Genomic DNA, 13,910 nt, shown 5'->3' on the forward strand with positions numbered 1-13,910 from the left:
ACATCCTACCTCTTACCTCTTACCTCTTACCTTCTACTTCCTACCTCTTACCATCTACTTTCTACTTCCTACCATCCACATCCTACCTCTTACCTCTTACCTCTTACCTCTTACCATCTACTTCCTACTTCCTACCTTCCACATCCTACCTCTTACCTCTTACCTCTAACCTCTTACCTCTTACCTCTTACCTTCTACTTCCTACTTCCTACCTCTTATCTCTTACCTTTTACCTCCTACCTTTTTTACACATTTTCTTTTGTACCCTGCCTCTTTCATTTCTTACCTTTCAACGCTTAATTCACTAGCATACCTCCTACTTCCTACCCGTTACCTCTTACTTACCTTAAGATTTACTTTTACATCTTACCACACGCATTATTTGTTTACCTAAAAATTTGTTTACCTTTTACATCCCTTACTATCTACCTCGTACCTCCCACATCCATTCCTTGACCGCCTATCTACACCTTATGATAATTTTTCACCTATCAGTATTACGTCCTAATCTCTGCAATCAACCACATTCCCCCTCATCATAATATACATCAACATGGACATCTATCAAGTAACTTATCGTTCCTACAAGACGTACCTACATGCTACACGCTACCGTGTGATCTACATTAGTCTTTAACGCCGAGTCCTGTGACTGACATGAAAGATAAGTCAATTACCATTACTACCTTCTCTCAAAAACTGGCAACTCCTCGTCATGACTATGGGTAATGTCAAAAGCAAGCGACCGGTGACACCCGGTAAAAATTTTTATTTTTATATCAATTCTTTCAGACGCTCAATTGAAAAGATGAACGTTTTTTCTTTGTTTTATTTTAGGACATGGAGAGGCGTCCTTGGTCAAAGGTTCCAACCGATTTATCGGTTTTTGCTTAAATATCCCTTTTTTTGCGCAAGCGTATGTTATCTATTCCTTGGTCAGTAGCCGTGACGTAATTTCATCGTTATTACATTACTGAACTGCCGGCTGCCTCAAATCCGGTACAGTTTTCCACAGATAACACCGAAGAATTCGCCGCAGTATGAACAGAATAGCTTATGAAGCTAGGTGATCTACTAACACCACAGGACCAAACGTACACAATCGAAAGGTCAAGCAGCTTTATATATGTCGTTAACCTACTAAAAGTAAAATACCTGAGCAGCTTGTTCTGGCGTCAAAAAGTAAGCCATACCTCTTATCTGAAATAGCGTGTTATCTCTCATGTTACCTTACCCCACAAGATAATTGATAATAAGGTAAATTCCACAATAATATAGGCAACACATAAGTTCAGATTTTCAAAATCTTGTGTCGAACGTCTTTCTAACTCCTTAAGAAACAGAGCTAATGAACATTATCGTAAGCAGAAGAAGGAGTCGTTCAAAAACAAAGATCACCTGACTTCAGATGTGACATCACGTGATTATCCGAACCATCATAGCAATAATCTAAGACTATAGTTTTAAAATTTGGGGTTGAACGTCTTTGTAGCTCATATCATTCGGGGGCCGATATACACGCGTTCCCGCTAGTATAGTATTTCAAACCTATGTCACGTGACAGTACCCCATGTGACCATCTAAATGCGTCCGCAAATAGCCTAGACCACAATTTAAGTTCAGACCTACAAAAGTCTTTCTAGCTGAATTAGAGGCTGAGAAACAAGCATTGCCGTTATAGTACCTTTTGAAAACTCATGTCACATGACCCTACCCCACGTGACCACCTGGTCACATCCTCACATAGCCTAAGCCACCCTGTGGCGGGATGTTGCAACAACAACCCCCACACCCTTGATCACACTCAACAGACAATTGTCTCTGCAACACAAACTTTCCCCTTACTTTATCATAAACTGGACTCTTAGACAAAAGAACAAACAAAACAAAACATGACCTTAATACTATATTTCTTATAAACTAAGATAATTAATACAAAAAACCCTTCCACAATCAATTAAACCCTCAAAACCAATGAAACACTAACAAAACTTAAACACTAAACATACAAAAAAACGTAACATCATTCAAATAAACCAAAATAAAACCCTAATAAAACTTAAAACTACCTGCACACCAAAACCAATATTTGTATGTTTATATATTTTTAAGGACAGACACTCGTCCAAATGCGCCAAACAGTCTTAATTAACGGCACACTGATACAGTTCGGTGGCAAAACGGTAACCTTCCCACTACCCAAAGCACTTTTATTTAGTGGTGAGTGGAGCAATCTATAGTGGTTAATGCGTCGTCATCGTCATCATCATCATTCAGAGAAAATTTCTTCTTCCAGGCAAAGTCGTTACCGATTGTATCCAACTTCAAAAGAACAGTCAGTTCCAAGTCCTTATCACAAGCCAAGTCATTACCAAGCAATTCCACATTCAAAGAAAAATCTCTCAAAAAGGAGGAATCACGGATTGCCAAAATAAAAAAAAAAGAAAACTACTTATGAACACTCCTAGCTAACTAAACTATCGCACTATAATTAAAGATAAAAAATAAATTGTTCCTATTATTCACAATCACGACAAGCAAAGATAAACAAAACTGTACTTACTTTTTAAAAATAAATAAACACTTCCACGCTGGTCGAAAAATGATATAAAATATAATCCAGCATTCACACCAGCCTCTAGCTGCAGTCAAAATCAAAATAAGCATTAACACAAGGCATTCACCACTGCCGTAACCTAACTAAAACATAAACAAACAATATCATTTATACCAACAGTCTTTCTCACAACAAACAATCAATAAACTAACTACTTTCGCTCGCTAACACAATCTCTCTCTCTCTCTCTCTCTCTCTCTCTCTCTCTCTCTCTCTCTTTCTCTGGATTTGGCAAATAAACAAAAATAAAACAAAAATTAATCCTCCACAACCCCTTATAACTTTATCTTCAAAACCTAGGGTCGAACATCTTTCTAGCTTATTCAGAAGCTGAGAATTAAGCTCCCCCGTTTTTGCTTCTGAAGCGTCTATCTCTATATCTACCTATCTATCTATGTCACGTGACCTTACCCATCGTGACCATCTAAATGCGTCCGCAAATAGCCTAGGACACAATTTAAGTTTAGACCTACAAAACTTGGGGTCAAACGTCTTTCTACCTGATTCAGAGGCTGAAAAACAAGCATTGCTGTAATAGTACCTTTTGAAAACTCATGTCACGTGACCTTACCCCACGTGACCACCTGGTCACATCCTCACATAGCCTAAGCCACCCCTTATAAGTTTATCTTCAAAACCTGGGGTCGAAATCTTTCTAGCTTATTCAGAAGCTGAGAAATAAGCTCCCCCGTTTTTGCTTTTGAAGCGTCTATCTCTATATCTACCTATCTATCTATGTCACGTGACCTTACCCCATGTAACCATCTAAATGCGTCCGCAAATAGCCTACGCCACAATTCAAGTTCAGACCTACAAAACCTGGGGTTAAACGTCTTTCTACCTGATTCAGAGGCTGAAAAACAAGCATTGCCGTTATAGTACACCCAGCAACAAAACCGGTGTCGCCTGGCCAGACCTGGCTTGGAGAGATCATGCCCCTCTTGCCCTGAAAGGTGGCCGAGGTTGAACAACCGAGACATCGTTAGGATGGTTAGAATGTGAGGAGGAGGGAAATTACCGATATCACTCAAAGAAATGCGATGAAGCCAGATAACTTTTTTATTCTTTCAAGAAATGTAATCTAATATTTCGAAACTAATTCATCAAAAGATTTCATCATAACTTTTTATTTGAATTTTCCTATCCTATTTCTATATAAAATTTTCTTAAATAATATTGGAACTGACTATTCATACTAATATTCATAACACGGAAATATCTCTCGTTTGCATTTTCTTAAGCATTACTCTCTCTCTCTCTCTCTCTCTCTCTCTCTCTCTCTCTCTCTCTACAATATTACACACTGTTGCCTATCAACACATTGTTTACTCAAAGTATCTGGTTCACCGTCAATAACCTTAGATATCAGGGTGACAAAAAACTCCTAATCAATCAGTGAATCAATCAAATTTTCTGGGCAAGTCGCTCACTTCCAAGCGAACCCCCTTCCCTGGTGACGGTTGCTCAATGCTCAAAGGTCCAAGTCTAGCTGGCTTCACCCTTCCCAAGGGAAAAGGAAATATTTCCTTAGCATTAAGTATTCGTATTATTACGATTTTATTTGTCGTTTCATGTCCTGATGTCCAACACCGTAAAAGTGCTCCCCCGGTAAGCTCTTCAAAAAATCCATTACTCTCGATATTTGTTCAATCAGTCTTTCGCATATTTACTTCGTTATCTATAGTTTTGATATAATTTTAAACACCTGGAAAGCAAACTGTGTGAAATATTATCATCTTAGTATTTTGTTTTTCATTTACTAAAAAATTTCCACCAGAAGGATCTTATCATAACTGTGAGACCTTTAAACCTCAAACATTGGGGATAGGGGTAGAGGGATATAACCAGGTGGGGGTTAAAGATGATGGTGGAGAGGTGGCAACTGGCTGATCTTAATGTATGGCTTGACGAGGATTGCTTATTAACATTTATGAAGTGATGATAATGATGGTAATACCCCTATTGATAACATTTGATATCAATGATTTGAACTCGCGATGAAAACGGGCATATATCGTTCTAACATTGTGTTTAGGTGGTCATTGAACATCTTTGGAACATGGTATCTTCACCCAAAAGAAATACAATTCCAACGCCAACTTAGAAAGTAGTTAGCGGTCGTGTGTGATCCTTGGGAACATCCAAATAACATAAAATATTGGATACAGGTAATATATATATATATATATATATATGTATATATATACATATATAGATATGTATGTATATATATATATATATATATAGATATATATATATATATATATATCTATATATATATATATATATATATATACAGAGAGAGAGAGAGAGAGAGAGAGAGAGAGAGAGAGTGTTATAAGGATTTTGGATGTTTCAAAGACTTTTTAGCCCATTCGCAGATACTCCATTTGCTCTTTGGTAGAACGAGAGAGAGAGAGAGAGAGAGAGAGAGAGAGAGAGAGAACAGCTGCTAGAATAATGCAAACAAGGAATATAACATTCCCACGTATATTAATTGGAATAGTCAGTTTCCAGAATATTGAAGGATGTTCCATATAAAAATGTAATAAGGAATTCAACTATATCAGTGTGATTATATTTTTCATTAACTATTCACGAAAGCAATTGCATTTCTTAAAAAAAATAAGAGATAAGACCTCTCTATCTCTTCCTCATATATATATATATATATATATACATATATATATATATATATATATTTATATATATATATATATATATATTTATATATATATGTATATATTATGTATATATATATATATATATATACATATATATATATATATATATATATGTGTGTGTGTGTGAACATATGTATATATATATTATGTTTTTATATTTATATATATATTATATATATATATTATATATATACATATATATATATATATATATACAGTATATATATATTACATTGCGTATATATACTTTATACTGATATATATATATATATATATGAATATATGTATATATAATATATCTTTATGTTTGTATATATATTATATGTTATATATATATATATATATATATTATATATATATATTATATATATATAAATATATATATATATATATATATATATTATATATTGTGTATATATACATTATACTGGATATATATATATATATATATATATACAGTTTATATTTACATATATATATATATATATATATATCATCAATCCTCGCACCTTTTCGACTGATATCGGTAATTACCCTCCTCCTCACATTCGAACCATCCTAACGATGTTTTGGTTGTTTAAATGCCAGGCCACCTTTCAACCTTTCAGGGCAAGAGGGGCATAATGTATCCAAGTTGGGTCTGGCGAGGCGACACCGGTTTTGTTGTTGGGTGTACTTTTTGAAAACTCATGTCACGTGACCCTACCCCACATGACCACCTGGTCACATCCGCACATAGCCTAAGCCACCCCTTATAAGTTTATCTTCAAAACCTGGGGTCGAACATGTTTCTAGTTTATTCAGTGTTCTATATATAGAACACTGAATGTTTATGCAAAATATGCCATATTTTGGCATATCTTTGACGTGATATCTCTTGACCCTTGAAAGATAGGGACTTGAAACTTTCAGGATCGCCTAGAAATAATAAGAAAAGGCAAATCCTAAAGTTTCAAGCTTCTACTTTGTCGGGAAAGTACTTTTCTAAAAACCCGTATTTTTGCGTTCTGGTAATTGTATATAACAGCACTGGCCGCATTTTTGAGAGAGGGCGTTGTTATGTCCCCGGTCGCGCTTGCCAGCGCTGTGATATATATATATATATATATATACATGTACAAATATATAAATGTATATATATATATATATATATATTTATATATATATGTATATATATATATATATATATACTGTATATATATATATATATATACACACGCACACACACACACACATATATATATATATATATATGTACATATGAAATATATATATATATATATATATATACATATATATATAAAAATATATATATATATATATATATACTTATTTATATATATATATATATATATACATATATATATATAAAAATATATATATATATATATACTTATTATATATATATATATATATGTATGTATATATATATTTACTGTATATATATATATATATATATATGAAAATATGTATATATATATATATATATATATACATATATATATATATATATATATGTGTGTGTGTAATATAGGTAAAATTACATGTTTAAATACATGACCTATGAGGTCAATATGGAAGTGGAGCGAGTGTGAGAAATGCCATAGTCATGTCATAACCAGGATGCTAATGCCAAACCTCAGCAATGTAACATTTTTATGAAGAATAAACACAAATACGAATCGTGAGAAAGAGTTGTGTTGCCACCGGATGCAGGTGTCTTCCTATATTAATGTTTAGTTTACATTATGTGTTTAAATGCTGAGATAACTGACTATACGATATCTGTGATATCGATATTTTAGCCAGCTCTTACTTAGATGTCATACGGAATGGTCATCCGACCAAACCATCTATACTCCTGTGATGGAGATGTTAATAACTGTTTTTAAAGGAATAAACTATTTTAAAGTTAACTTACCTAGACTTACTTGAAGATGTAACATACCATGTCTAATATACAACACATTGAAGATGACATTTGATGGGAACCCAAATGTGTGTTAATAACAGTATCACACCAATAAATGTTGGCAGCGAATATAACTCTAAGAACCAGAGAAAGATCTTCAAGATATATATATATATATATATATATATATATATATATATATATATATATATATATATTTATATACTTTTATTAACTATTATCAATTTCTTAAAAAATATATTTGCAGACAAATATATTTCCAGCAACCGGGAGATACGATTAGAAAAACGATGTTTAAAAATATTCATTCAGGATATCGATTTTTCATCTACGAGTAATGAGCAAGATGATGCAGAGGAAGGAAAATTGGTTAAATTGCTACAAGAACTACAAAAAGTGAAAGTAGATAGGGATGCTCCTCTTGCTGAAAAAAAAAATGAATGGGAGAAAGAACGCTCGGTTTTACAGAAGAAAATTCCGCAAGCCTTTTTCTACGCCATGTGCACTGCAAGAAGTAATCTCAGCAAGTATTTTTCTCTTTCTCAAGCTAATTTCCTTTTAAATGGGCGTCCTGTTACCCACCAACTGGTGTGAAGATGCCATTAGCCGAGCATTCACCCTCTGATTCTAAAGTCCAAAAGCTTATCGTTATTTACTCAATACCTTAAAAACTCATTATCCTTCAATTTCAACATTACAACGTTGGGTTGGCAAGAATAGTGTTGAGCCACGAGTATTAACATCTGTTCTAACCATTTTATATCATAAAGCTAGTACAATGTCAGAATGGGATCGCTTGTGTGTTTTGACATTTGATGAAATGAGCGTAGCTTATGTTTGGACATATGGCAAGGGAACAGATACTCTTTATTCACCAAAGAATAAAGTTCAATGTATAATGATCAGGGGATTAGTAGGTTCTTGGAAACAAATAATTTATTATAACTTGATTAGTAAAATTACCAAAGAAATCATGTTTATTTTGATCACTAAAATAGAATCTATCGGATTCCATGTTGTTGCCAGAATTTAAATATTTGCCGACGCTCCACACCACATCAAGCTTACTAGGAATCACTTTGTTGACAAGGAGTTTGATATAAATAATATGAACGTTAACAGTAATTGTGTCAGGGAAATTATCAGCAGAAGTACTAAAGATTTGAAAACTGCTTATCATCTACCTGAAAATCACATTAATATTTCTAAAACAAGAAGAATGAATGTCAAATTAGCAACTCAGTTGATGTCTGAAACAACAGCTAAAAAAATAAAAATTTTTTGAGAAAACGGTCTACTTAAGAGCAAGATTGGGCAAACACAAGCAAATTCATTAAAATACTTGATGCTTGGCTCGATCTTTTCAATTCTCAAACGCCTCACAATAAAAAGCGGCACGGACTGCCTATGGTTTGCAGTTGAATAACCGAAATAACGTGTTGAAGGAAATGATTACTACTGCCAGGTCAACGAGAGTTTGTGGACATAATTGGTTGTTGCCATTCCAGAGGGGACTGATTATCTCTTCAAGGTCCTTAGAAAACTTGCTTTCAATGTCAAAAGAAAAGTATGTTATATCATACATAATCACTTACAGGCTAAATCAGGATATGTTAGAACAGTTCTTTGCTTGTTTAAGGCAGATAGGGGGATGTTACGAACATCCATCCACAATTCAAGTGAAAAATAGAATAAGAGCTTATATTCTAGGAAAAGACGTCGCTTTGGTGGGCAGCAAATATAACACGGAAAAAGAAAATTATGACGTGAGCCCATCAGAAAGCTCACTTATCCAACGATCAGAAATCTGTAGTGAGAAAGAAGAGATAGACTATATCCAGAGATAAGGGAAAGTTGATGCAACCAACTTGTGATTTTTATGAGAAATAGAAAAAGATGGAAACACCTTTTCAAACATATCATGGAGATAAAACTCTCAAAGCAGAGAAGAATGCTACGAAGACATTAGCTGGTAAAATTATAAAATTTGTATCGCTGCCATTATAAGTGATAACATACTTTGTACGATGTCATATCTTTTTTAGGATACGAATTTTAAATCAAAGTATGAAGAAAACTAAAAGTGAGAAACGAAAAATGGGCAAACTGGTAAAAATTAATTTGTCTTGTTTTATTCCAGAGAATATGTTTCAAACTGTATTTTTTTTTTTTACTCATATTTGTTAATTGCAATAGTAAAATTTGTCATCTTTGATATTCTCACTAGCAATTTTCTTAACATTTCTTCAAAGTATAATATATGTTTATAACTTTGATGAACAAAGGAAAAGTGTAATTATGCTTTGTTTCTGTTGATATTTATTCATAATTTTAGATATTGTAATTTTGGACTTGATTATATTTGTTATTATAATTTTGTGATCTGAGTGTTCCATTTTTTATTTCCTATAAAACCCAATGATGATATAATTAATAAAATCTCAAATCATCTACTTCAGGACTACATTGCTGATATAAACAATTAATCTATTTATATAAAGAAATAGATCCATTGGCAGATTCAGGGTTAACGAAAAATCTCTAGATACTATTATACTCAACGTCATTCTCGTCGTGACGTAACTTTGCTCCACCGACGTGCGCGTGGGCAAAACTGGTCTCCTTAGATCTTGGGTTAAATAATGTTTATTATCCAAACTAATCTTACATCAGGTGAATCAATCCCTGATCGTTGCCTCGTATTCGTATCATCGGCTAAGAAGGAACGCTAATTGATTTAGGTAGTTTGGCTATAGTACTACATTTAAACTTCACTGAACCTGATGGAATCATGTAGGGAGATGGTGTAGGTGTTACCTTTGTTAATGCTTCGACAAATCCAATCTTTAAGTATGGTCAGGTTTATATTAGCAAAAACTCGTAGATTTAAATACCAATTACAATTACCAGTCTTTTATAAAGTTATTAGCTACGGCGTGGTCTCATGCCCTTAAAAAAGATGATTGGATAACTTATCAAAGATTACAAGGAAATATCCATTTAATATATTTTACCAGACCATTATTTTACAAAATTTAACAAAATATGGAAGGAGTGGGTTGCTAAAGGCAAAAGAGAACGATTGCATCTTATTCATCTACTTATGCTCGATGTGGCCACAGTGGATGAATATATGATGAATGATATCGACCTTCCTATGAAGCTGGAATTAGACATGAATGCGTGGTTCATTAATTCCACTGTTGCTAAAGATAAATTTAGATTTCATCTAAAAGAGTCCAGGCTCCACATTGATAAAATCATACCAAGGCTACCATCTTTGCTAGCCCTCCACCAGGCTCTTTCAAATCTCAACAGTTCAGTGTAAACTGTCTAATGAAATAATTTGTAGGACATATGAGTTAATCCCTAATCAGACGAAGGCAACATTGAATATACCTTTCAATAAGGTTATAACTGAAAAAAAGTATACCTAGCTATTGTTAATATGGATTGGTTAATAGTGTTTTGAATAGGAATCAAATGGTTCCACTTTGTACGACAAATACTCAATTCTCCGAAAATTATTCTCATCTTTACTACGAGACATTAAAATCTTTAGGCTTAAATTATGATCACCTTTTTCACTATGATTACTATGACCATGGTTGGGCTGTCATCGCATTTAATTTCAAACCTAAATTGCATTAATGGATACAGTTGAGATAGAGAAAAATGGGGATTTGAGAATCTGTTTAATATTTGATAGGCAAGCTAATGAAACTAGAATTATTTTACTGTTTGCAGAAACCCAGGGTGTGAAAACCACCGATGAAAAGCAAAATTTAATAGCGTAAAGTATCTGTGTTTCCTTTAAATATACAAGTGTAAGATTTTCCCAACTAAATGGCATGTCATTTTTCATGGAATGTTATTTCGGATATATTCTTCCTATCCCACTACATGATCTGTCATTATTCATGGAATGTTATTTTGGATGTATTCTTCCTATAAATGAATGAAGACTGATCTGTATGTTGGTGTTACGTTACACTCTAACGAGAGAGAGAGAGAGAGAGAGAGAGAGAGAGAGAGAGAGAGAGAGAGAGAGAGAGAGATGGGGTGGGTAGTGTGGTTTTATTAGTGAGGATGCTACAAGTATTGCTTTAGATGTCCCCAAATATGGTCTGTGAGGCGGCTGCCTTTTCATAGGCCAAACCAAGGTCTAGGTATCTCAACCGTGGGCCGAGCTAGAGAGGAATGTAGACCTCTGCAATAACGGGCACAACAGTTGCACTGGAGTGCTGCCTAATACGAAAGCCCACGACCATTTTCTTTCTTTTTTTTGAATTCCAAACTCCTTGAACGACTTCTCAGGTTTACAGAAAAAGTTATTGTGCCTTGGCCTGCACACAACTGTCTTGACACTTTCTATTAAAAAATGAAAAAAAAAATAACTTCTTAAACCTATATCATAGTTCATCCCCAATCACGTGGTACGTACTCTTATAATGGAAACTGAGCAATGACCTTCACATGTACTACATACAACATTGACCAATAAACATCGGCATCCAAACATCACCAATCTTGGACACGACATTTGGAAACAAACACCAGAATTTGGACCCAGTGACCCAATTACATACCCTCATAACGGAAGTGTTCGGGGGGGGGGGGGTTTATTAAAGATTTAGAAAATGTCTTTTCTTGGTCGATCTGTGACGGCCGGTGAAAAGGGTCCTTCTTTACACTTTTCTAATATAAATCTTCCAAATATACTAGAGAAAGATAAAAGCATGGAATGCAGAGGTTACAACCCTTGCGCGATCACCTTGTGGGTGTCGTGTATTTAACAAGGGCGTGTGAAAACCACTATTCACAGGCTGTCTTCCATTTAGATAATCCCTTCAACAAAGGGGAGGGCCGTGACAGGCCCTAGAGAATGCAGTTGGACTACCCCACCGACACCTACTACTCGCGCTCTCCAGGTCATCCTTCTGCTTTGGACTTGCCTGCAAAGTCGATAAGTGTTTTGCTCAGTGTTTTTAGCAAGTGATTGTCGTTAATTCAACATGACTGACGTTGTTACTTCACCTTTACCAATGTTAAGTACCATAGTTTGTTTTGACAGTTTATTTCAGTACCGGGCATTCGTTCCTTTTCCAGTATTGTGGATTTTTGTTTTGGAAGCGATTGGCCTGCCTCGGTATCGGCAGCCATTTTGGGTATTGTTCGCTTCGGTAGTTTTTCAAGCTAATTTTCCCCATCTGGTACTCTGTCATCTAGGTTATATCACTTACGTTTTATGACCAATTTTATGATCATTATTTATTATTGGTTTTTACTATGGTACTTATTTGCTAGCAAGTCCAATTTGGACCTACAAAGAATAGCGATTTAGTCTTTGTTATAGTTGTGTACACGCCTCAGGAAGATGCTCGTTTTAGACTATATCTTTATGTTTATTTGTTACGTTGTCGTTATTCTTCGTTCTTGGTTATTATAATTACTAAGAAAAAAGCAATCAAATTTATTATTTTTCTTATATTATTGTGTGATATTAGTTTCTTATTATGTAACCTTGAGAGATTGAGCATAGAGTGATCGTTTTCTGTTTCTACAGATACGAGTTACCCCTTCTCTCGTTTTCTTTTTTAAGCTCGAGTAAGGGAGGTGGATTTCCCGTTTTCCGTTTTATACGATCACGATTTATTCCTGCCTCCTCTTATTCTCCGAGTTGATGATATTACGTTTAATGATATTCACGTTTTATTGTTGTGGTTACTGTTAATATAGCTAGCACTATTAATAGGTTACGTTAGTGTATGAGTCATTAGTTGGGGTCGCTTTATGCCGACACCCTTAGCTCCGCCTTGAGTTATACACCGCTATAATGGATACTCATTGGGTGAGAACTAGTCAGATATTTGGAGTGCAACGGTGAAATCCGGCACTCAGACTTTGGCTGCGGCCTTTTGCACACGAACCTTTGTCATGATTGATCACAATTACATTATTACGGTCCCTTTTTTCATCGAATCTCCGGCTTCACTGGAGATAACACAGACATTCAGTATTTAGGAATGTTATCGTACCGCTGAGGGTCGCGATTTCACGATGACAGACCTTTGTCACCGAATCTTCGGTACAAACAGAAATTAATCAGACGTTCAGAACCAGGGTACGAACCTTTTTTCATGAATAATCACAATTTCGTTATTACGGTCCTTTTTCATCGAATCTCCGGCTTAACCGGATATCACACAGACGTACAGCATTGAGGTTAATATTAGCTTTCCTCTGATGTTCACGTTTTCACTATGATGGACCTTTGTCACTGGATCTCCGGTGGCAACAGAGATCACTCAGACCACGAGTGGCCAATCTTTTGTTTTAGCTGTAAAGGAAAGGATTTAACATGAATGCAAAGTAAACTGTACTTACTTTAATGACATTTTGAATTTGCGTTGATAATATTCATTAACTACTCTTGAAAGTCCTAATGAAAATATATGAACATAATTAGCAATTTTAAAGAAAAGTCATTCAATTTACTATCTATGGGGTATAGTGCGCCACTTGTAATCATGCAATGCGCCACTGTTGGCGCATGCGCCATAGGTTGGCCACCCCTGACTCAGACGTTCAGAACCGGGGTTAACATTATTTTACCGATGAGGTTTATAGTTACATGTTACGTGGTTACTGAATATTAGTATTCTATTGATTCATC

General features: G+C 34.6%; 1 pseudogene; it reads left to right on the forward strand.

Moving 5' to 3' along the window:
* LOC137639258 (uncharacterized) overlaps positions 1 to 8,133 on the forward strand; it is a 19,077-nt pseudogene extending 10,944 nt beyond the window's left edge.
* The last annotated feature ends 5,777 nt before the right edge of the window (positions 8,134 to 13,910 follow it).

Source organism: Palaemon carinicauda, chromosome 4 (assembly GCF_036898095.1).
Source record: "Palaemon carinicauda isolate YSFRI2023 chromosome 4, ASM3689809v2, whole genome shotgun sequence".
Classification (NCBI taxonomy): domain Eukaryota; kingdom Metazoa; phylum Arthropoda; class Malacostraca; order Decapoda; family Palaemonidae; genus Palaemon; species Palaemon carinicauda.